The sequence below is a fragment of the Pseudophryne corroboree genome, chromosome 4, assembly GCF_028390025.1.
Source record: "Pseudophryne corroboree isolate aPseCor3 chromosome 4, aPseCor3.hap2, whole genome shotgun sequence".
Lineage (NCBI taxonomy): Eukaryota > Metazoa > Chordata > Amphibia > Anura > Myobatrachidae > Pseudophryne > Pseudophryne corroboree.
The window spans coordinates 861895726-861920004 of NC_086447.1; the positions used below are offsets into that span (position 1 = coordinate 861895726).

At 48.9% G+C, this 24279-nt stretch overlaps 1 protein-coding gene across 2 annotated transcripts in view; it reads left to right on the top strand.

The window, feature by feature from the left end:
* The window catches only part of FBXO11 (F-box protein 11), a 215184-nt gene that overhangs the window by 96611 nt on the left and 94294 nt on the right, over nt 1-24279 (top strand). The gene's annotated exons all lie outside the window — the stretch shown is intronic.

Below are 24279 nucleotides of genomic sequence, written 5' to 3' on the forward strand. Positions count from 1 at the left end.
TCTTTCTTGCTTGAACTTCCTCACTACTCTGGGTAGGAGTGACACCGGAGGGAACACGTATGGCAGCTGAAAGTTCCATGAAATTGCCAGTGCGTCCACGAACTCTGCTTGAGTATCTTTTGTTCTTGCTCCGATGACCGGAACCTTGTGATTGTGTCGAGATGCCTTCAGATCTACATCTGGTAGACCCCACATGTCCACTAGGAGTTGAAATACTTCGGAATGAAGGCTCCTTTCTTCGGCGTGTAAGTCCTGACGACTGAGGAAGTCTGCTTCCCAGTTGAGGACCCCGGAATGAACACTGCCGATATGGCTGGCAGATGGCGTTCCGCCCATTGAAGAATCTTTGACACTTCCAACATTGCCATGCGGCTTTGAGTGCTGCCTTGATGATTTATGTACGCTACCGTGGTGGCGTTGTCTGACTGTACATGAACAGGCCTGTTCTGTTCCAGATGCTGGGCCAGTTTCAGAGCATTGAACACTGCCTGCAATTCCAGAATGTTTATCTGGAGGAGAGACTCCTCCCTGGTCCACCGACCCTGAAGAGAGTGTTGCTCCAACACCGCACCCCAACCCCTCAGACTGGCATATGTCGTCAGGAGGACCCAGTTGGAGATCCAGAAGGGACGACCCCTGCACAATTGTTGATCCTGTAGCCACCAGCTCCGTGACAGACTAACCTTCGGAGACAAGGAGATCATGTGAGACCTGATCCGGTGAGGCAGGCCGTCCCACTTGGCAAGAATCAGTTTCTGCAGAGGGCGGGAATGAAATTGAGCATACTCTACCATGTTGAAAACAGACACCATGAGGCCTAGTACTTGCATTGCCGAGTGTATCGGCACTCGCAGGCGAGAGAGGAAGCATCGCATCCTGACCTGAAGTATCAAGACTCTCTCCTGAGACAAGAACAACCGCTGGTTGTGTGTCCAACAACGCCCCCAGATGCACCATACCCTGAGCGGGGACCAGAGATGATTTCTTCCAGTTGATGAGCCATCCGTGGGCTTGTAGAAACTGGACCGTCAGATCCAGTTGACGGAGGAGCAGGGCCTTCATCACTGTCATTACCTTGGTGAAGATTCGCAGAGCCGTAGTCAGTCCAAAGGGTAAGGCCCGGAATTGATAATGGAGGTTACCAATAGCAAACAGCAGGTATAGCTGATGCGAAACGGCAATAGGTATATGTAGGTAAGCATCCTGTATGTCCAGGGATACAATATAGTCCCCTGGCCCCAGAGCCAGGACAATAGAGCGAAGGGTTTCCATACAAAACTTGGAGACCCTCACAAACTTGTTCAAAGACTTGAGGTTTAGAATTGGCCGAGAGGAACCATTCGGTTTCGGGACTAGGAACAGCGTTGAATAGTACCTCCTACCTTTCTGAGCCAGAGGCACCGGCGCTACCACTCTCCTGTATCCAGGAGGGACTGAACCACCGAACTAAGAGTCTCTACCTTTACCTGATCCGAAGGGATGTCTGTCAGGCAAAAGTGATGAGGGGGACGTTTCTTGAAGAATATGGCGTATCCGTGAGTGACGACTTCCTGTACCCAGGCGTTTGAAGTTGTCTTCAACTCTGTTTTGGAAGCAGGCTGACGGGCAGCCCAGGCACGTTTAGGTTTGGGCTTAGTGGATTTGGAAGTGCGAGCCTGTATCGGGTACGCCTAACCTGGAGGTCGAAAAGGAAGTACTCTTAGCTTTCGGAGCCGAAGGAGTAGTACTAGGCAGACATGCAGTCTTAGCAGATGCTGTCAGCAACGGTCTTGTTGAGATCTTCCACAAAAAGGGATCACCTCCAAGGCCTTTCTAGACCCCCAGATCTACAGACCAGGACCGCAACCAGAGGATCCGGCGAGCCAGAGTAGACGTAGTAGATGCTTTGGCCGCCAGGATACCTGCATCAGATGCCGCCTCCTAAATATAATGGGAGGCCGTAATATATGAAAGACACTGCCTAGCATTATCAGGAAAATTAGACTGTGTAGTTCCGCCTCAACTTCCTGAACCCAGGCCTCTATAGCTTTAGCAGCCCAAGAGGCCGCAATAGTAAGATTATGCATAGCTCAGGCAAGAGTGTAAATATACTTCGAGCAACCCTCCACACGCTTATCAGTCGGTCCCCTCAGGGAAGTGACGGTAGTGACGGGCAGAGCAGATGAGACCACCAGATGCGCAACTTGTGAGTCCTCCGGCGGCGGTGTTTTCTAATTGTTAACTCTGTAGCGAGGGGATAACGAGCTAGCATCTTCGTAGACCAGGAAAACTTCTTACCCGGTTTTCCCAGGATTCCTGACTAATATCAACCAAGTGGTCAGAATGAGGTAAAACCAACTTAGTAACCTTCTGACGTTTAAACTTATCTGGTTTCGCAGAGGTAGCTGGATGCCCTCCATCATCATTGATTTGAAGTATCAGCCTGTTAGTCTCTAAGCGGTCAGGAACATCCACCTGTGTCAGAAATTCCCCATCAGAAGCATCTGCATCAGAGTCTGAGGGGTCAGTGAAAGCGCCATCTACATCGGATGAGGTATCCGAAACATGTGGATTGTGAGGAAGTAATGGACCGTTTAGATGACCCTCTGGTCTTAGGTGGGCGAAAGTCAGGATTTTGCTTAGCTAGTGACTGATGTAATTGCTGTAACCGAGAGAACTGAGTATCTGCCCACAGCGGATTAACTGCAGGGACAATATGTGACTCTAATGGCACAGGAGGTCCCACAGGGGGTGCAAGTCTAGTTACTAGCGTAGTCAGTAAATTAGAGAAAACAGCCTAAGGTGGGTCTTGATTTGCCCCCCGTTGCTGCAGACTGACCATGGGGTATAGAACCCCTAGTACCTGAACCCTCAGCTGCTACGTTTTCCTCCCGAGAAATCCGTGGCATCAACACTGCATGGTGCAGGATCAGCCATGTATTTTCCACCCTGTTTAGCAGACATGATATGCAAGCGTAACCCTAGGGTGTAACAGTACAAGATAAGCAGACAAACTACCTGACAAAAATCCCCTGTGTGGTGTGACTGCAAGGTAAAATGTGACTGAAAAACAGAGAAAAATACAAAATACGTATATCCTGTGAAATTCCTATATTATCTTAAAACCCTGACGCACGGAGCCCCCTCAGGGTACAGAATATAGGGATAGCCATATGTGTGAGATACATGAAATAGAGACCACACAGCAGCCATTGGCACACACTCAGTCACATATACAATGCAGAGATTATTACCAACAATAATACTGCACTGGACCAGCAATACTAAGTAACTATACCACTGAGTAAAGCTGTGTATGTATGTATGTATGTATGTATGTTTTATATTATACACAGTGCACAGTAAAGACTGGATGTATATCACAGGGTACTTGTACTAAATAACCCTGAATGTATGCACTTGTTCTTAACTAACACTGTCTAGACGATATGTAGAATACTTAAGGGTCCTGTAAATGAACAGCGCTGATGAAGCAGGCGGCTTTACAGAGGAGGCATTGCCCACCAGTCCCAGAGTCAGCGTAGCATGTGTGTAATGCCGCCCAGGGGCTGGGGGAGGGGTTACAGGTCAGAGCCTTATTCCCTTGCTGGACTTCACCACCGGGTATCTATCTATCTATCTATCTATCTATCTATCTATCTATCTATCTATCTATCTATCTATCTATCTATCTATCTATCTATCTATCTATCTATCTATCTATCTATCTATCTATCTATCCTGTGTCTCTGCCCTGGTGGTCTACTGGGGTCCCTGTACCAACACAGTGTCCATGCCAGAGCGCATGGCCCGCCTCCTAATGGCCGTGCCGGATCGCGATTTTCGGCGGGTCCCGCCTGAGGGACAGTCTTACCTCCTTCCTTGATGCGGCCACATGATCCTGGAGAGCTGCGTGTGTGCCCTAGGTGAAGAATCTGAGCCTCCGCTGTAAGTACCGGGCAACCAGGAATGCGGGAGAATATAGCGCCGCCGGGGGAGGTGATGGAGCTGCAGCAGGAGATATCAGAATGACATCTAGCACTAAGAGTGCCTCTGCTGCAGCCCTTGAAGTCTTCTATCTTATAAAAAAGCTCTTTTCAGGGCTGCTGAACGATGTTATTCCCTGTGGAACCCCAGTGTACCCCGCTGAAGAAATAAAACCACTCTTAAGTATAAAGTGTCAGTCTGAAAGGGAATATAGATTGTAAGATCCAGGGACTGATGTGTATGTCTAAAAATATTCTGTGTAAATTACTGCTTGATGTGTGCGCTATATAAATAACTTGATAAATACAATTATGGGTGGGAGGTAGAGGTAGAGATGTTTGCGGCGGCTGTCGCTGCCGGGCGCCTGTTTCTCTGTTTGGGTGCGCACAGCTGCCGTTACGGGCATTTCTCAGGTGGTGAGCAGAAAAGTGCTAAAAAGAGCCGTTTGAGTGCCCAAACGGCAATTTTCATGTTGGGCCCGAACTTTAGTCGGGTTTAGCCATTTTACGCAGCTAAACCCAGCCCCGGAGGGCCCAATCAGCGTTTTTAAAGAAAACCCTAGTTTACTGTAGATAGGAGATCGGGCACGCATAAACAATTGAATTGCTCCGTATATGTAATTCTGTAACAAACTTAAAGAAACCATTCCAATCTACGTCCTCCTTCAGTGTAACATGTTTCTGTGCATTTTACACTTGTCTTTAACCACTTGCCTGGCATGCTCGCATCAGATGCAACCATGCCTGCAAGTGCTTTATCTGACCTGGTCGCACAGGATGCGACCTGTCGGATAAACAGTGTTAGCAGAGGCAGGGAAGGGAAACTTCCCTCCGCTGCTTGTGTCGGAGCGACAGGAAGGTCCCTCTGCCTCCCTGCACTCTCCCCCAGTGTTTGCCGTGCTGCCGATCACTGCTGATTGGTCAAGCAGGATCCCCCTCCAGTGGCTGCAGACAATAGCAGCTGCTGGGGAGTGTAAATTAACCCCCAAGCCATTCCCTGACCCCCCCTGTATACCTGGAGGCTGTCCCGGCTTTCAAAATGAAAGCCGCAATGTTTCCGATGGTCGCGATGTTCCCGATCAATGTTTCGATTTTTGGAAAAAAATTATTATTTTTTTTTTTTTACTAAAATCATTATGGATAGGGTTGAATTCTTGCTCTTCACATAATTCACTCATAAAAAAAACCCTGACAATTTCGGAGCGGTTTTTAGGGGGAAAAAATCGTCCGTTAAGTGGGTAAACATGTAGAAGGTGTTTTTTTTGTTTTCTCTATCGTCCTAAGTGGATGCTGGGGTTCCTGAAAGGACCATGGGGAATAGCGGCTCCGCAGGAGACAGGGCACAAAAGTAAAGCTTTTACAGGTCAGGTGGTGTGTACTGGCTCCTCCCCCTATGACCCTCCTCCAGACTCCAGTTAGATTTTTGTGCCCGGCCGAGAAGGGTGCAATTCTAGGTGGCTCTCATAAAGAGCTGCTTAGAGAGTTTAGCTTAGGTTTTTTATTTTACAGTGATTCCTGCTGGCAACAGGATCACTGCAACGAGGGACTGAGGGGAGAAGAAGTGAACTCACCTGCGTGCAGGATGGATTGGCTTCTTGGCTACTGGACATGAAGCTCCAGAGGGACGATCACAGGTACAGCCTGGATGGTCACCGGAGCCACGCCGCCGGCCCCCTCACAGATGCTGAAGCAAGAAGAGGTCCAGAATCGGCGGCTGAAGACTCCTGCAGTCTTCTTAAGGTAGCGCACAGCACTGCAGCTGTGCGCCATTTTCCTCTCAGCACACTTCACACGGCAGTCACTGAGGGTGCAGGGCGCTGGGAGGGGGGCGCCCTGGGAGGCAAATGAAAACCTTTAAAAAGGCTAAAAATACCTCACATATAGCCCCAGAGGCTATATGGAGATATTTACCCCTGCCTAAATGTACTAAATAGCGGGAGACGAGCCCGCCGGAAAAGGGGCGGGGCCTATCTCCTCAGCACACGGCGCCATTTTCTGTCACAGCTCCGCTGGTCAGGAAGGCTCCCAGGTCTCTCCCCTGCACTGCACTACAGAAACAGGGTATAACAGAGAGGGGGGGCAAAATAAATGGCAATATATCAATATAAAAGCAGCTATAAGGGAGCACTTAATCATAAGGCTATCCCTGTCATATATAGCGCTTTTTGGTGTGTGCTGGCAGACTCTCCCTCTGTCTCCCCAAAGGGCTAGTGGGTCCTGTCTTCGTATAGAGCATTCCCTGTGTGTCTGCTGTGTGTCGGTACGTGTGTGTCGACATGTATGAGGACGTTATTGGTGTGGAGGCGGAGCAATTGCCAAAGAGGATGTCACCTCCTAGGGGGTCGACACCAGAATGGATGCCTTTATTTGTGGAATTACGGGATAGCGTCAACTCGCTTAAGCAGTCGTTTGCCGACATGAGGCGGCCGGACACTCAATTAGTGCCTGTCCAGGCGCCTCAAACACCGTCAGGGGCTGTAAAACGCCCCTTGCCTCAGTCGGTCGACACAGACCCAGACACAGGCACTGATTCCGGTGGTGAAGGTGACGAATCAACCGTATTTTCCAGTAGGGCCACACGTTATATGATTTTGGCAATAAAGGAGATGTTACATTTAGCTGATACTACAGGTACCACTAAACGGGGTATTATGTGGGGTGTGAAAAAACTACCAGTAGTTTTTACCGAATCAGAAGAATTAAATGACGTGTGTGATGAAGCGTGGGGTGCCCCGATAAAAAACTGCTAATTTCAAAGAAGTTATTGGCTTTATACCCTTTCCCGCCAGAGGTTAGGGAGCGCTGGGAAACACCTCCTAGGGTGGACAAAGCGCTAACACGCTTATCAAAACAAGTGGCGTTACCCTCTCCTGAGACGGCCGCACTTAAAGATCCATCAGATAGGAGGATGGAAAATATCCAAAAAGGTATATACACACATGCAGGTGTTATACTACGACCAGCTATTGCGACTGCCTGGATGTGCAGTGCTGGGGTAGTTTGGTCAGAGTCCCTGATCGAAAATATTGATACCCTGGACGGGGACAATATTTTACTGTCGTTAGAACAAATAAAGGATGCATTTCTTTATATGCGTGATGCACAGAGAGATATCTGCACACTGGCATCACGGGTAAGTGCTATGTCCATTTCGGCCAGAAGAGCTTTATGGACACGACAGTGGACAGGCGATGCGTAGAGGAGTTATTTGGGGTCGGTCTATCGGATTTGGTGGCCACGGCTACGGCCGGGAAATCCACCTTTCTACCTCAAGTCACTCCCCAACAGAAAAAGGCACCGACTTTTCAACCGCAGCCTTTTCGTTCCTTTAAAAATAAGAGAGCAAAGGGCTATTCATATCTGCCACGAGGCAGAGGACGAGGGAAGAGACAGCAACAGGCAGCTCCTTCCCAGGAACAGAAGCCCTCCCCGGCTTCTACAAAAGCCTCAGCATGACGCTGGGGCTTCGCAAGCGGACTTGGGGGCGGTAGGCGGTCGTCTCAAAAATTACAGCGCGCAGTGGGCTCACTCGCAGGTAAATCCCTGGATCCTGCAGATAATATCTCAGGGGTACAGGTTGAAATTAGAGACAGAGCCACCTCGCCGTTTCCTGAAGTCGGCTTTACCAACGTCCCCCTCAGAAAGGGAGACGGTTTTGGAAGCCATTCACAAGCTGTATTCTCAGCAGGTGATAGTCAAGGTACCTCTTCTACAACAAGGGAAGGGGTATTATTCCACTCTTTTTGTGGTACCGAAGCCGGATGGCTCGGTAAGGCCTATTCTAAATCTGAAGTCCTTGAACCTGTACATAAAGAAGTTCAAGTTCAAGATGGAGTCACTCAGAGCAGTGATAGCGAACCTGGAAGAAGGGGACTTTATGGTATCCTTGGACATCAAGGATGCGTATCTCCACGTTCCAATTACCCCTCACACCAGGGGTACCTCAGGTTCGTTGTACAAAACTGTCACTATCAGTTTCAGACGCTGCCGTTTGGTTTGTCCACGGCACCTCGGGTCTTTACAAAGGTAATGGCCGAGATAATATTTCTTCTTCGAAGAAAAGGCGTATTAATTATCCCATACTTGGACGATCTCCTAATAAGGACAAGGTCCAGAGAACAGCTAGAGATGGGTTTAGCACTATCTCAAGAGGTGCTAAAGCAGCACGGATGGATTCTGAATATTCCAAAATCCCAATTAATGCCGACAACTCGTCTGCTGTTCCTGGGGATGATTCTGGACACAGTTCAGAAAAAGGTTTTTCTTCCCGAAGAAAAAGCCAAGGAGTTATCTGACCTGGTCAGGAACCTCCTAAAACCAGGAAAGGTGTCTGTACATCAATGCACAAGAGTCCTGGGAAAAAATGGTAGCTTCTTACGAAGCAATCCCTTTCGGCAGATTCCATGCAAAGGGATCTGTTGGACAAATGGTCAGGGTCGCATCTTCAGATGCACCTGCGGATAACCCTGTCGCCGAGGACAAGGGTATCCCTTCTGTGGTGGTTGCAGGAGGCTCATCTATTGGAGGGCCGCAGATTCGGCATGCAGGATTGGATCCTGGTGACCACGGATGCCAGCCTGAGAGGCTGGGGAGCAGTCACACAGGGAAGAAATTTCCAGGGAGTGTGGTCGAGCCTGAAAAAGTCTCTTCACATAAGCATTCTGGAACTAAGAGCAATCTACAATGCTCTAAGCCAGGCGGAACCTCTGCTTCAAGGAAGACCGGTGTTGATCCAGTCGGACAACATCACGGCAGTCGCCCATGTAAACAGACAGGGCGGCACAAGAAACAGAATGGCAGAAGCTGCCAGGATCCTTCGCTGGGCGGAGAATCACGTGATAGCATTGTCAGCAGTATTCATCCCGGGCGTGGACAACTGGGAAGCAGACTTCCTCAGCAGACACGACCTTCACCCGGGAGAGTGGGTACTTCATCCAGAAGTTTTCCACATGCTATTAAACCGTTGGGTAAAACCAATGGTGGACATGATGGCGTCTCGCCTCAACAAGACACTGGACAGTTATTGCGCCAGGTCAAGAGATCCGCAGGCAATAGCTGTGGACGCGTTGGTAACACCTTGGGTGTACCAGTCCGTATATGTGTTTCCTCCTCTGCCTCTCATACCAAAGGTATTGAGGATTATACGGCAAAGAGGAGTAAGACTAGTGGCTCCGGATTGGCCAAGAAGGACTTGGTACCCGGAACTTCAAGAGATGGTCACGGACGATCCGTGGCCTCTACTTCTGAGAAGGGACCTGCTTCAGCAGGGTCCTTGTCTTTTTCAAGACTTACCGCGGCTGCGTTTGACGGCATGGCGTTTGAATGCCAGATCCTAAAAGGAAAAGGCATTCCAGAAGAAGTCATTCCTACCTTGATAAAGGCAAGGAAGGAAGTCACCGCGAAGCATTATCGCCGTATTTGGCGAAAATATGTTGCGTGGTGCGAGCAGCGGAGTGCTCCGATGGAGGAATTTCAACTGGGTCGTTTTCCTACATTTCCTGCAATCAGGATTGTCTATGGGTCTCAAATTGGGATCTATTAAGGTTCAAATTTCGGCCCTATCAATATTCTTCCAAAAAGAATTGGCCTCAGTCCCTGAGGTCCAGATTTTTATCAAAGGAGTACTGCATATACAGCCTCCTGTGGTGCCTAAGGTGGCACCGTGGGATCTAAATGTAGTTTTAGATTTCCTCAAATCCAATTGGTTTGAACCACTAAAGAATGTGGATTTGAAATATCTCACATGGAAAGTGACTATGTTACTGGCCCTGGCTTCGGCCGGGAGAGTATCTGAACTGGCGGCTTTGTTTTATAAAAGCCCTTATTTAATTTTCCATTCGACATAGGGCAGAGCTGCGGCCGCGTCCGCATTTTCTCCCTAAGGTGGTATCAGCGTTTCACCTGAACCAGTCTATTGTAGTGCCTGCGGCTACAGACGACTTGAAGGACTCCAAGTTGTTGGACGTTGTCAGAGCCTTAAAAATATACATTTAAAGGACGGCTGGAGTCAGAAAATCTGACTCGCTGTTTATACTGTATGCACCCAACAAGTTGGGTGCACCTGCTTCTAAGCAGTCGATTGCTCGTTGGATTTGTAACAAAATTCAACTTGTACATTCTGTGGCAGGCCTGCCACAGCCTAAATCTGTTAAGGCCCATTCCGCAAGGAAGGTGGGCTCATCTTGGGCGGCTGCCCGAGGGGTCTCGGCATTACAACTCTGCCGAGCAGCTACGTGGTCAGGGGAGAACACGTTTGTAAATTTTTACAAATTTGATACCCTGGCAAAGGAGGACCTGGAGTTCTCTCATTCGGTGCTGCAGAGTCATCCGCACTCTCCCGCCCGTTTGGGAGCTTTGGTATAATCCCCATGGTCCTTTCAGGAACCCCAGCATCCACTTAGGACGATAGAGAAAATAAGAATTTACTTACCGATAATTCTATTTCTCGGAGTCCGTAGTGGATGCTGGGCGCCCATCCCAAGTGCGGATTATCTGCAATACTTGTACATAGTTATTGTTAACTAATTCGGGTTATTGTTTAGGAAGCCATCTTTCAGAGGCTCCTCTGTTATCATACTGTTAACTGGGTTTAGATCACAAGTTGTACGGTGTGATTGGTGTGGCTGGTATGAGTCTTACCCGGGATTCAAAATCCTCCCTTATTGTGTACGCTCGTCCGGGCACAGTACCTAACTGGAGTCTGGAGGAGGGTCATAGGGGGAGGAGCCAGTACACACCACCTGACCTGTAAAAGCTTTACTTTTGTGCCCTGTCTCCTGCGGAGCCGCTATTCCCCATGGTCCTTTCAGGAACCCCAGCATCCACTACGGACTCCGAGAAATAGAATTATCGGTAAGTAAATTCTTATTTTTTCCAGCCACTGTATAGTTAGTTATGAGTGTAGTTTTCATCTTTCTATAGCTGTAAAGTGTATTTAACTGGCGTAGTACTGGCCTCGTTCTAGTTGTTCTTGGCAAATGCCTGTGTTTGGATGAAGAAATATTCATAGAGTTCCCGGGGAAAGCGCAGAGACTTGTACGCAATAACAGAGTATATCACGCAGTCATCTAGTGAAAGGTCACTGTCATAGGAAAAGGGTCATTACTGTGAGACTGGTTCATCCCTACAGTTTCTTACCACACTGACAGCTGTTGCACTGGGGGATATGATTTCCTACCTCTGAAAACACAATTGCAGGGGGTACTGAGTTTGGCATAAAATGCCTTGGCCATTCATTCATTGTGTCTCATCACCATCAATGCTTTGCTAGTACCCGGGGGTGGGGATTACAACTGTTTTTGGACACCTGTAAGTAATGGATGCCCGACGCTCATGTCGCGCCCAAATGCACTGGGTTTAGACACGTAAAGCCGCTAAATCCATGCAGAGTAAGGGCATGCAGAAACCAGACTTTGTGCTGATTTCTGGTTGCTGCCTCAGGAGGGCACGAGCAGAGATAATGGCCATTTGCGGCATCAGGCACCCATTACTTAATAGCACCAACAAACAACTGAAACTGTAAAATGAGCTCAATTTTTACTCCCTCTTACTATTTTACATTTGCACGTCTCAGGTGCTGATTGCCATGGATGTTGTGGAAAGCAGAGCAGGAATATTACTGTAGTATATCAGTCCCAGGTTTCCCTGCACCTGTCCCACATTAAAGGAAGGGTTAGTATGGCCACAGTGTTACCCAGGATCCATCAGTGATGTCAGCTTGGCAGTGAATCAGAAGGAAAGAGCTTCTCTTGGATTCTCTGCTAAGCTGATGCTGTATAATTGTGGATAATAAATGGGGTGGGGTGCACACACTGTCCCATTGGGTGCTTTGTTTACCATCCTGAAGAATATGACCTAACTGAAAAGTCTCTTCTATTCTTTTAGTAAATTCTGCATATTTTACATGTTTGCACTAGTTTTATTGTGGTTACGTCACACGGCCACTATGTGACCGAGTCAGAGTGGGAGTAGGGCAAAATGTTTTTGTGTCCTAGCTGATCTCTAAATTGCAGTGAAAAATAAAGATGTTCAGTATATGTTGGTTGCATGCAACACCACCTAGCGTGTACCCTGCATTCAGAAACAATAAATGCGTTTGCGTTTGTATTGCAGTATGGTTTGGTCAAGTGCAAAGATACCCATGTATTTTTTTTTTTTACTTTGCTCCAAACCCTTTGTCATACTGTCGGTGTGTAACTGGCTGTATATGTAGCTGTACGGGGTCACTCCTTTAAGGGGATGATGGTTGTTGCGTAAGAAAAGGGGTGTCTGGGGTAGGAGGATAGACTATTTGCTGGCACCCAGAGAAATGTGCCTAAATGGATAGACCTATATGAAGCAGATAGTCAGTTTGGGAAACTCTGGGAATCATTATTAAAATGAAATTAATGGTGGACATTTCTTTTTACTTGTTTGCTATCATAATAGAAAAAATATTCCTTTTGATAGTTTACTTCAACAGTATTTAAACAGAAGCAAGGGAGACAGAGGCCGGAGTGGTCTCCTCCCACTGACTGTGCAGCACTTTCCCTCTGTGACCTTCAATAGAGACTGCTGCAAGCATCTTTAGTTAAAATAAAAGCCTTAAATAGAGCTGCAGTGCAGCTCCACAGAAACCTGCCTGCTCCTCCGGGCACTTATCCTAGACTGAAGAGGGATTGGTGAGGGAAGGAACTTCCGCCTCTCGAAGAATTAAGTTAACCCCATAAGTTCCCAGGTCCTACGCACTAAACTAAGCCCCATGGTAACCAGGACTCCCAGACAGGATGATTGAAAAAATTATTCCAACCAGTGTCTCCTGTATGATGTATCCCGGACTGAGTTGAGCTATGTCCGCTTACTCACCCCAGTATAGAATACATTTCGTTCCAAAGTTGTGCGGAAAGGTTTTGGGCACTTTCATGGCAGACGTTTGCTTAACCATGAAAAAGGCAATGCAAGGTCATTTTAGAGTATGTTGCTGGTGCAGCACTCACACCCAACTTATCACTTGCCTGGATCCCTTGTGTACACATGGTGAGATTTATCTGTCCAATCTGTCTGGTCAGAACAAAAATCTGGTAATGGATGAGAGCAAATGACAATAGACTATTTGCTCCCAACCACTGGAAAATAGACAATGGTTGTTCAAACAAATAGGTTAAATCAGTTTGTTTGGAAAAATGTGTTAAATCAATAGTTTTAATCCATTTCTCGAACGTCCTAGTGGATGCTGGGGACTCCGTCAGGACCATGGGGATTAGCGGCTCCGCAGGAGACAGGGCACAAAAATAAAGCTTTAGGATCAGGTGGTGTGCACTGGCTCCTCCCCCTATGACCCTCCTCCAAGCCTCAGTTAGGTTTTTGTGCCCGTCCGAGCAGGGTGCAATCTAGGTGGCTCTCCTAAAGAGCTGCTTAGAAAAAGTTTTTAGGTTTTTTATTTTCAGTGAGTCCTGCTGGCAACAGGCTCACTGCATCGAGGGACTTAGGGGAGAGAAGTGAACTCACCTGCGTGCAGGATGGATTGGCTTCTTAGGCTACTGGACACCATTAGCTCCAGAGGGAGTCGGAACACAGGTCTCACCCTGGGGTTCGTCCCGGAGCCGCGCCGCCGACCCCCCTTGCAGATGCCGAAGATGGAAGAGGTCCAGAAGCAGGCGGCAGAAGACTCTTCAGTCTTCCTGAGGTAGCGCACAGCACTGCAGCTGTGCGCCATTGTTGTCAGCACACTTCACACAGCGGTCACGGAGGGTGCAGGGCGTTGGGGGGGCGCCCTGGGCAGCAATATATAATACCTTTTTATGGCTAAATATACATCACATATAGCCCTTTGAGGCTATATGGATGTATTTAACCCCTGCCAGATCTCACAGATTCCGGAGAAGAGCCCGCCGAAATAGGGGGCGGGGCTTATTCTCCTCAGCACACAGCGCCATTTTCCTGCTCAGCTCCGCTGTGAGGAAGGCTCCCAGGACTCTCCCCTGCACTGCACTACAGAAACAGGGTAAAACAGAGAGGGGGGGCACTTTTTTTGGCGATATTAATATATTTAAGCTGCTATAAGGATACAACACTTATATAGGGTTGTTCCCATATATATTATAGCGCTTGGGTGTGTGCTGGCAAACTCTCCCTCTGTCTCCCCAAAGGGCTAGTGGGGTCCTGTCTTCAATAGAGCATTCCCTGTGTGTCGGTACGTGTGTGTCGACATGTATGAGGACGATGTTGGTGTGGAGGCAGAGCAATTGCCGGTAATGGTGATGTCACCCCCTAGGGAGTCGACACCGGAATGGATGGCTTTGTTTATGGAATTACGTGATAATGTCAGCACATTACAAAAATCAGTTGACGACATGAGACGGCCGTCAAACCAGTTGGTACCTGCCCAGGCGTCTCAGACACCGTCAGGGGCTGTAAAACGCCCTTTACCTCAGTCGGTCGATACAGACCCAGACACGGACACTGAATCTAGTGTCGACGGTGAAGAAACAAACGTATTTTCCAGTAGGGCCACACGTTATATGATCACGGCAATGAAGGAGACTTTGCATATCTCTGATACTACAAGTACCACAAAAAGGGGTATTATGTGGGGGGTGAAAAAACTACCTGTAGTTTTTCCTGAATCAGAGGAATTGAATGATGTATGTGATGAAGCGTGGGTTAACCCAGATAGAAAAGGGCTAATTTCTAAAAAGTTATTGGCATTATACCCTTTCCCGCCAGAGGTTAGGGCGCGCTGGGAAACACCCCCTAAGGTGGATAAGGCGCTCACACGCTTATCAAAACAAGTGGCGTTACCGTCTCCTGATACGGCCGCCCTCAAGGATCCAGCTGATAGGAGGCTGGAAACTACTCTAAAAAGTATATACACACATACTGGTGTTATACTGCGACCAGCCATCGCCTCAGCCTGGATGTGCAGTGCTGGAGTGGTCTGGTCGGATTCCCTGACTGAAAATATTGATACCCTGGATAGGGACAGTATTTTACAGACTTTAGAGCAATTAAAGGATGCTTTTCTTTATATGCGAGATGCTCAGAGGGATATTTGCACTCTGGCATCGAGAGTAAGTGCGATGTCCATATCTGCCAGAAGAAGTTTATGGACACGACAGTGGTCAGGTGATGCGGATTCCAAACGGCATATGGAAGTATTGCCGTATAAAGGGGAGGAATTATTTGGCGTCGGTCTATCGGATTTGGTGGCCACGGCAACTGCCGGGAAATCCACCTTTTTACCTCAGACCCCCTCCCAACAGAAAAAGACACCGTCTTTTCAACCGCAGTCCTTTCGGTCCTATAAGAACAAGCGGGCAAAAGGACAGTCATATCTGCCCCGAGGCAGAGGAAAGGGTAAGAGAGGGCAGCAAGCAGCCCCTTCCCAGGAACAGAAGCCCTCCGCGGGTTCTGCAAAGCCCTCAGCATGACGCTGGGGCTTTACAAGCGGACTCGGGAGCGGTGGGGGGTCGACTCAAGAATTTCAGTGCGCAGTGGGCTTGCTCACAGGTGGACCCCTGGATCCTGCAGGTAGTATCTCAGGGTTACAGGTTGGAATTCGAGAAGTCTCCCCCTCGCCGGTTCCTAAAGTCTGCTTTGCCAACGTCTCCCTCAGACAGGGCGACGGTATTGGAAGCCATTCACAAGCTGTTTTCTCAGCAGGTGATAGTCAAGGTACCCCTCCTACAACAGGGAAAGGGGTATTACTCCACGCTATTTGTGGTACCGAAGCCGGACGGCTCGGTAAGACCTATTCTAAATCTGAAATCTTTGAACCTGTACATACAAAAATTCAAGTTCAAGATGGAATCACTCAGAGCAGTGATAGCGAATCTGGAAGAAGGGGACTTTATGGTGTCCCTGGACATAAAAGATGCTTACCTGCATGTCCCAATTTGCCCTTCACATCAAGGGTACCTCAGGTTCGTGGTGCAAAACTGTCATTATCAGTTTCAGACGCTGCCGTTTGGATTGTCCACGGCACCTCGGGTCTTTACCAAGGTAATGGCCGAAATGATGATTCTTCTGCGAAGAAGAGGCGTATTAATTATCCCTTACTTGGACGATCTCCTGATAAGGGCAAGGTCCAGAGAACAGCTGGAGGACGGAGTAGCACTAACCCAAGTAGTGCTGCAACAACACGGGTGGATTCTGAATTTCCCAAAATCTCAGTTGACCCCGACAACACGTCTGCTGTTCCTGGGAATGATTCTGGACACGGTTCAGAAAAAGGTGTTTCTTCCGGAGGAGAAAGCCAAGGAGCTATCCGAACTTGTCAGGAACCTCCTAAAACCAGGAAAAGTGTCTGTGCATCAATGCACAAGAGTCCTGGGAAAGATGGTGGCTTCTTACGAAGCAATCCCATTCGGCAGATTCCACGCACAAACTTTTCAGTGGGATCTGCTGGACAAATGGTCCGGATCGCATCTGCAGATGCATCAGCGGATAACCTTATCGCCACGGACAAGGGTGTCTCTTCTGTGGTGGTTGCAGAGTGCTCATCTGTTAGAAGGCCGCAGATTCGGCATACAGGACTGGGTCCTGGTGACCACGGATGCCAGTCTGAGAGGCTGGGGAGCGGTCACACAGGGAAGAAACTTCCAGGGAGTATGGTCAAGCCTGGAGATGTCTCTTCACATAAATATACTGGAGCTAAGAGCGATTTACAATGCTCTAAGCCTGGCAAAACCCCTGCTTCGGGGTCAGCCGGTGTTGATCCAGTCAGACAACATCACGGCAGTCGCCCACGTAAACAGACAGGGCGGCACAAGAAGCAGGAGAGCAATGGCAGAAGCTGCAAGGATTCTTCGCTGGGCGGAAGATCATGTGATAGCACTGTCAGCAGTGTTCATTCCGGGAGTGGACAACTGGGAAGCAGACTTCCTCAGCAGACACGATCTACACCCGGGAGAGTGGGGACTTCATCCAGAAGTCTTCCACATGATTGTGAACCGTTGGGAAAAACCAAAGGTGGATATGATGGCGTCTCGCATCAACAAAAAACTGGACAGGTATTGCGCCAGGTCAAGGGACCCTCAGGCAATAGCTGTGGACGCTCTGGTAACACCGTGGGTGTTCCAGTCAGTGTATGTGTTTCCTCCTCTGCCTCTCATACCCAAAGTACTGAGAATTATACGGCAAAGGGGAGTAAGAACGATACTAGTGGCTCCGGATTGGCCAAGAAGAACTTGGTACCCGGAACTTCAGGAGATGCTCACGGAAAATCCGTGGCCTCTGGACCTGATTCAGCAGGGACCGTGTCTATTCCAAGACTTACCGCGGCTGCGTTTGACGGCGTGGCGGTTGAACGCCGAATTCTAAGGGAAAAAGGCATTCCAGAAGAGGTCATTCCTACACTGGTTAAAGCCAGGAAGGAGGTGACTGCACAACATTATCACCGCATTTGGAGAAAATATGTTGCGTGGTGTGAGGCCAGGAAGGCCCCCACGGAGGAATTTCAATTGGGTCGATTCCTACATTTCCTGCAAACAGGATTGTCTATGGGCCTCAAGTTGGGGTCCATTAAGGTTCAAATTTCGGCCCTGTCGATTTTCTTCCAGAAAGAATTGGCTTCAGTTCCTGAAGTCCAGACTTTTGTAAAAGGAGTACTACATATACAGCCCCCGGTTGTGGCTCCGTGGGACCTTAATGTAGTTTTGGATTTTCTCAAATCCCATTGGTTTGAGCCACTCAAATGGGCGGATTTGAAATATCTTACATGGAAAGTAACCATGCTACTGGCTCTGGCTTCAGCCAGGAGAGTGTCAGAATTGGCGGCTTTATAGTATAAAAGCCCATATCTGATTTTTCCATTCGGACAGGGCAGAACTGCGGACTCGTCCTCATTTTCTGCCTAAGGTGGTGTCAGCGTTTCACCTGAACCAGCCTATTGTGGTGCCTGCGGCTACTAGCGATTTGGAGGATTCCAAGTTGCTGGACGTTGTCAGGGCATTGAAAATATATATTTCAAGGACGGCTGGAGTCAGAAAATCTGACTCGCTGTTTATACTGTATGCACCCAACAAGCTGGGTGCTCCTGCTTCTAAGCAGACGATTGCTCGTTGGATTTGTAGCACAATTCAACTTGCACATTCTGTGGCAGGCCTGCCACAGCCTAAATCTGTCAAGGCCCATTCCACAAGGAAGGTGGGCTCATCTTGGGCGGCTGCCCGAGGGGTCTCGGCATTACAACTCTGCCGAGCAGCTACGTGGTCGGGGGAGAACACGTTTGTAAAATTCTACAAATTTGATACCCTGGCTAAAGAGGACCTGGAGTTCTCTCATTCGGTGCTGCAGAGTCATCCGCACTCTCCCGCCCGTTTGGGAGCTTTGGTATAATCCCCATGGTCCTGACGGAGTCCCCAGCATCCACTAGGACGTTAGAGAAAATAAGATTTTACTTACCGATAAATCTATTTCTCGTAGTCCGTAGTGGATGCTGGGCGCCCATCCCAAGTGCGGATTGTTTGCAATACTTGTACATAGTTATTGTTACAAAAAAATCGGGTTGTTCTTGTTGTGAGCCGTCTGTTCAGAGGCTCCTACGTTGTCATACTGTTAACTGGGTTCAGATCACAAGTTGTACGGTGTGATTGGTGTGGCTGGTATGAGTCTTACCCGGGATTCAAAATCCTTCCTTATTGTGTACGCTCGTCCGGGCACAGTATCCTAACTGAGGCTTGGAGGAGGGTCATAGGGGGAGGAGCCAGTGCACACCACCTGATCCTAAAGCTTTATTTTTGTGCCCTGTCTCCTGCGGAGCCGCTAATCCCCATGGTCCTGACGGAGTCCCCAGCATCCACTACGGACTACGAGAAATAGATTTATCGGTAAGTAAAATCTTATTTTTCCAGTGTTTGGGAGAAAATGGTTGATTGTCATCTGCTCTCATCCATTGCCAGATTTTTGTTCTCACCAGACAGATTGGACAGATAAATCTCACCATGTGTACACGTATTGTAACGGACCGAACTACTACATGGTGCCTTCTAGTCAGACTAACCTTGATGTGAACTTTTGTCCCTACTGACACTGATCTAATTAGCTTCTAATTGTGTGTGCCATAGAGGATGCTTTTGTTAAGTGTAGGATCTTGGCATTGGCGGTGGTAGCTAGATTATTTCTTTGGCTCCGTATCTTGTATAAGTGGTGTTGGGACTAAGATCTTCAGGAGCTCTACCATTTGATGGAACAGTTTTATTTGGTGTTGAACTTGACTAAATGCATATGTTAATTCGAGTGCCTCCCTGACAGTGGCTACAGACCCAAAGGCCCTGGGGTTCTGTGTGTTTCATGCCCCTTTCTCTGATGTCCTAGTGGATGCTGGGGACTCCGTAAGGACCATGGGGAATAGACGGGCTCCGCAGGAGACTGGGCACTCTATAAGAAAGATTTGGTACTATCTGGTGTGCACTGGCTCCTCCCTCTATGCCCCTCCTCCAGACCTCAGTTAGATTTCTGTGCCCGGCCGAGCTGGATGCACACTAGGGGCTCTCCTGAGCTCCTAGAAAGAAAGTATATGTTAGGTTTTTTATTTTACAGTGAGACCTGCTGGCAACAGGCTCACTGCAACGAGGGACTAAGGGGAGAAGAAGCGAACCTACCTGCTTGCCGCTAGCTTGGGCTTCTTAGGCTACTGGACACCATTAGCTCCAGAGGGATCGACCGCAGGACCCGTCCTTGGTGTTCGTTCCCGGAGCCGCGCCGCCGTCCCCCTTACAGAGCCAGAAGCAAGAAGATGGTCCGGAAAATCGGCGGCAGAAGACTTCAGTCTTCACCAAGGTAGCGCACAGCACTGCAGCTGTGCGCCATTGCTCCTCATACACACTTCACACTCCGGTCACTGAGGGTGCAGGGCGCTGGGGGGGGGGGGCGCCCTGAGCAGCAATAAAAACACCTTGGCTGGCAAAATAACCACAATATATAGCCCCAGAGGCTATATATGTGGTAATTACCCCTGCCAGAATCCAGAAAAAAGCGGGAGAAAAGTCAGCCGAAAAAGGGGCGGAGCCATCTCCCTCAGCACACTGGCGCCATTTCTCCCTCACAGTTCCGCTGGAAGGAAGCTCCCTGACTCTCCCCTGCAGTCTACACTACAGAAAGGGTAAAAAAGAGAGGGGGGGCACTAAATTTAGGCGCAGTATAACTTATAGCAGCTATAAGGGGACATAATTCAGTTAGTCCCTGTATTATATAGCGCTCTGGTGTGTGCTGGCATACTCTCTCTCTGTCTCCCCAAAGGGCTTTTGTGGGGTCCTGTCTCCTTTAAGAGCATTCCCTGTGTGTGTGCGGTGTGTCGGTACGGCTGTGTCGACATGTTTGATGAGGAGGCTTATGTGGAGGCGGAGCAGATGCCTATAAATGTGATGTCACCCCCTGCGGGGCAGACACCTGAGTGGATGGACTTAAGGAAGGAATTACGTGCAAGTGTCGACTCCTTACATAAAAAATTTGACAACATGCCAAATGCAGGACAGCCGGCTTCTCAGCTCGTGCCTGCCCAGACAATTCAAAGGCCATCAGGGGCTCTGAAACGCCCACTACCTCAGATGGCAGACACAGATGTCGACACGGATACGGATACCAGTGTCGACGACGATGAGTCAAATTTAATGTCCACTAGGGCCATTCGTTGCATGATTGAGGCAATGAAAGAGGTATTACACATTTCTGATATAAACCAAGGTACCTCAAAAAAGGGTATTATGTTTGGGGAGAAAAAACTACCAATAGTTTTTCCCCCATCTGAAGAATTAAATGAAGTGTGTGAAGAAGCGTGGGCTTCCCCCGATAAAAAATTGGTGATTTCAAAAAAATTACTAATGGCGTTCCCTTTCTCGCCAGAGGATAGGTCACGTTGGGAAACTCCCCCTATGGTGGATAAAGCGCTCACACGTTTGTCTAAAAAGGTGGCACTACCGTCTCCGGATACGGCCGCCCTAAAGGAACCTGCTGATAGAAAGCAGGAGGCTATCCTAAAGTCTATATATACACACACTGGTGTTATACTGAGACCAGCTATTGCTTCAGCGTGGATGTGCAGTGCTGCTGCTGCTTGGTCAGATTCCCTGTCGGAAAATATTGACACCCTAGACAGGGACACTATATTGCTAACCGTAGAGCATATAAAAGACTCAGTCTTGTACATGAGAGCTGCACAGAGGGAGATCTGCCGGCTGGCATCTAGAATAAGTGCATTGTCCATTTCTGCTAGGAGAGGCTTATGGACTCGGCAGTGGACAGGGGATGCAGATTCTAAAAGGCACATGGAAGTTTTGCCTTATAAGGGTGAGGAGTTATTCGGGGATGGTCTCTCAGACCTTGTTTCCACAGCAACAGCTGGGAAGTCAGCATTTTTGCCCCATGTCCCCTCACAGCCTAAGAAAGCGCCGTATTATCAGGTACAGTCGTCTCGACCCCAGAAAAACAGGCGGGTCCTTTCTGTCTAGAGGCAGAGGAAGGGGAAAAAAGCTGCAACACACAGCAGGTTCCCAGGAACAAAAGTCCTCCCCCGCGTCTTCCAAATCCGCCGCATGACGGTGGGGCTCCACAGGCGGAGCCAGGTACGGTGGAGGGCAGCCTCAAAAATTTCAGCGATCAGTGGGTTCGCTCACGGGTGGATCCCTGGATCCTTCAAGTAGTATCTCAGGGGTACAAGCTGGAATTCGAGGCGCCTCCCCCCCGCCGTTTCCTCAAATCGGCCTTACCGACAACTCCCTCGGGCAGGGAGGCTGTGCTAGAGGCAATTCACAAGCTGTATTCCCAGCAGGTGATAGTCAAGGTACCCCTACTTCAACAAGGACGGGGTTACTATTCCACACTGTTTGTGGTACCGAAACCGGACGGTTCGGTGAGACCCATTTTAAATTTTAAATCCTTGAACACACACATAAAAAGATTCAAGTTCAAGATGGAATCGCTCAGGGCGGTTATTGCAAGCCTGGACGAGGGGGATTACATGGTATCCCTGGACATCAAGGATGCTTACCTGCATGTCCCCATTTACCTTCCTCACCAGGAGTACCTCAGATTTGTGGTACAGGATTGCCATTACCAATTCCAGACACTACCGTTTGGACTGTCCACGGCACCGAGGGTGTTTACCAAGGTAATGGCAGAAATGATGATACTCCTTCGAAAAAAGGGAGTTTTAATTATCCCGTACTTGGACGATCTCCTAATAAAGGCGAGGTCCAGGGAGCAGTTACTGGTCGGAGTAGCACTATCTCGGGAAGTGCTACAACAGCATGGCTGGATTCTAAACATTCCAAAGTCACAACTGGTTCCTTCCACACGCTTACTGTTCCTGGGGATGATTCTGGACACAGAACAGAAAAAAGTGTTTCTCCCGCAGGAGAAAGCCAAGGAGCTGTCATCTCTAGTCAGAGACCTCCTAAAACCAAAACGGGTATCGGTGCATCACTGCACACGAGTCCTGGGAACAATGGTGGCTTCATACGAAGCAATTCCATTCGGCAGGTTCCATGCAAGGACCTTCCAGTGGGACCTCTTGGACAAGTGGTCGGGATCGCATCTTCAGATGCATCAACTGATAACCCTGTCTCCAAGGACCAGGGTGTCTCTACTGTGGTGGCTGCAGAGTGCTCATCTTCTAGAGGGCCGCAGATTCGGCATACAGGACTGGGTCCTGGTGACCACGGATGCCAGCCTTCGAGGCTGGGGCGCAGTCACACAGGGAAGAAATTTCCAGGGACTTTGGTCAAGTCAGGAGTCGTCCCTACACATAAATATTCTGGAACTAAGGGCCATTTACAATGCCCTAAGTCAGGCAAGGCCCCTACTTCAAAACCAGCCGGTTCTGATCCAATCGGACAACATCACGGCAGTCGCCCATGTAAACCGACAGGGCGGCACAAGAAGCAGGAAGGTGATGGCAGAAGCCACAAGGATTCTCCGATGGGCGGAAAATCACGTACTAGCACTGTCAGCAGTGTTCATTCCGGGAGTGGACAACTGGGAAGCAGACTTCCTCAGCAGGCACGACCTACACCCGGGAGAGTGGGGACTTCATCCAGAAGTCTTCCTACTGTTGGTAAACCGTTGGGAAAGGCCACAGGTGGACATGATGGCGTCCCGCCTCAACAAAAAGCTAAAGAGATATTGCGCCAGGTCAAGGGACCCTCAGGCGATAGCTGTGGACGCTCTAGTGACACCGTGGATGTACCAGTCGGTTTATGTGTTCCCTCCTCTGCCTCTCATACCAAAGGTACTGAGAATAATAAGAAGGCGAGGAGTAAGAACGATACTCGTGGTTCTGGATTGGCCAAGAAGAGCTTGGTACCCAGAACTTCAAGAAATGATATCAGAGGACCCATGGCCTCTACCGCTCAGACAGGATCTGCTACAGCAGGGGCCCTGTCTGTTCCAAGACTTACCGCGGCTGCGTTTGACGGCATGGCGGTTGAATTCCGGATCCTAAAGGAAAAGGGCATTCCGGAAGAAGTCATTCCTACGCTGATAAAAGCCAGGAAAGAAGTAACCGCAAACCATTATCATTGTATTTGGCGAAAATATGTTGCGTGGTGTGAGGCCAGGAAGGCCCCTACAGAGGAATTTCAGCTGGGTCGTTTTCTGCACTTCCTACAGTCGGGAGTGACTATGGGCCTAAAATTGGGTTCCATTAAGGTCCAGATTTCGGCTCTGTTGATTTTCTTCCAGAAAGAACTGGCTTCACTGCCTGAAGTTCAGACTTTTGTAAAGGGAGTGCTTCATATTCAGCCCCCTTTTGTGCCTCCGGTGGCACCTTGGGATCTCAATGTGGTGTTGAGTTTCCTAAAATCACATTGGTTTGAACCACTTAACTGTGGATCTGAAATATCTCACGTGGAAAGTGGTCATGTTATTGGCCTTGGCTTCGGCCAGGCGTGTGTCAGAATTGGCGGCTTTGTCATGTAAAAGCCCTTATCTAATTTTCCATATGGATAGGGCAGAATTGAGGACTCGTCCCCAGTTTCTCCCTAAGGTGGTATCAGCTTTTCACTTGAACCAACCTATTGTGGTGCATGCGGCTACTAGGGACTTGGAGGATTCCAAGTTACTGGACGTAGTCAGGGCCTTGAAAATTTATGTTTCCAGGACGGCTGGAGTCGGGAAAACTGACTCGCTTTTTATCCTGTATGCACCCAACAAAATAGGTGCTCCTGCTTCTAAGCAGACTATTGCTCGCTGGATTTGTAGCACAATTCAGCTGGCGCATTCTGCGGCTGGATTGCCGCATCCTAAATCAGTGAAAGCCCATTCCACGAGGAAGGTGGGCTCATCTTGGGCGGCTGCCCGAGGGGTCTCGGCTTTACAACTTTGCCGAGCTGCAACTTGG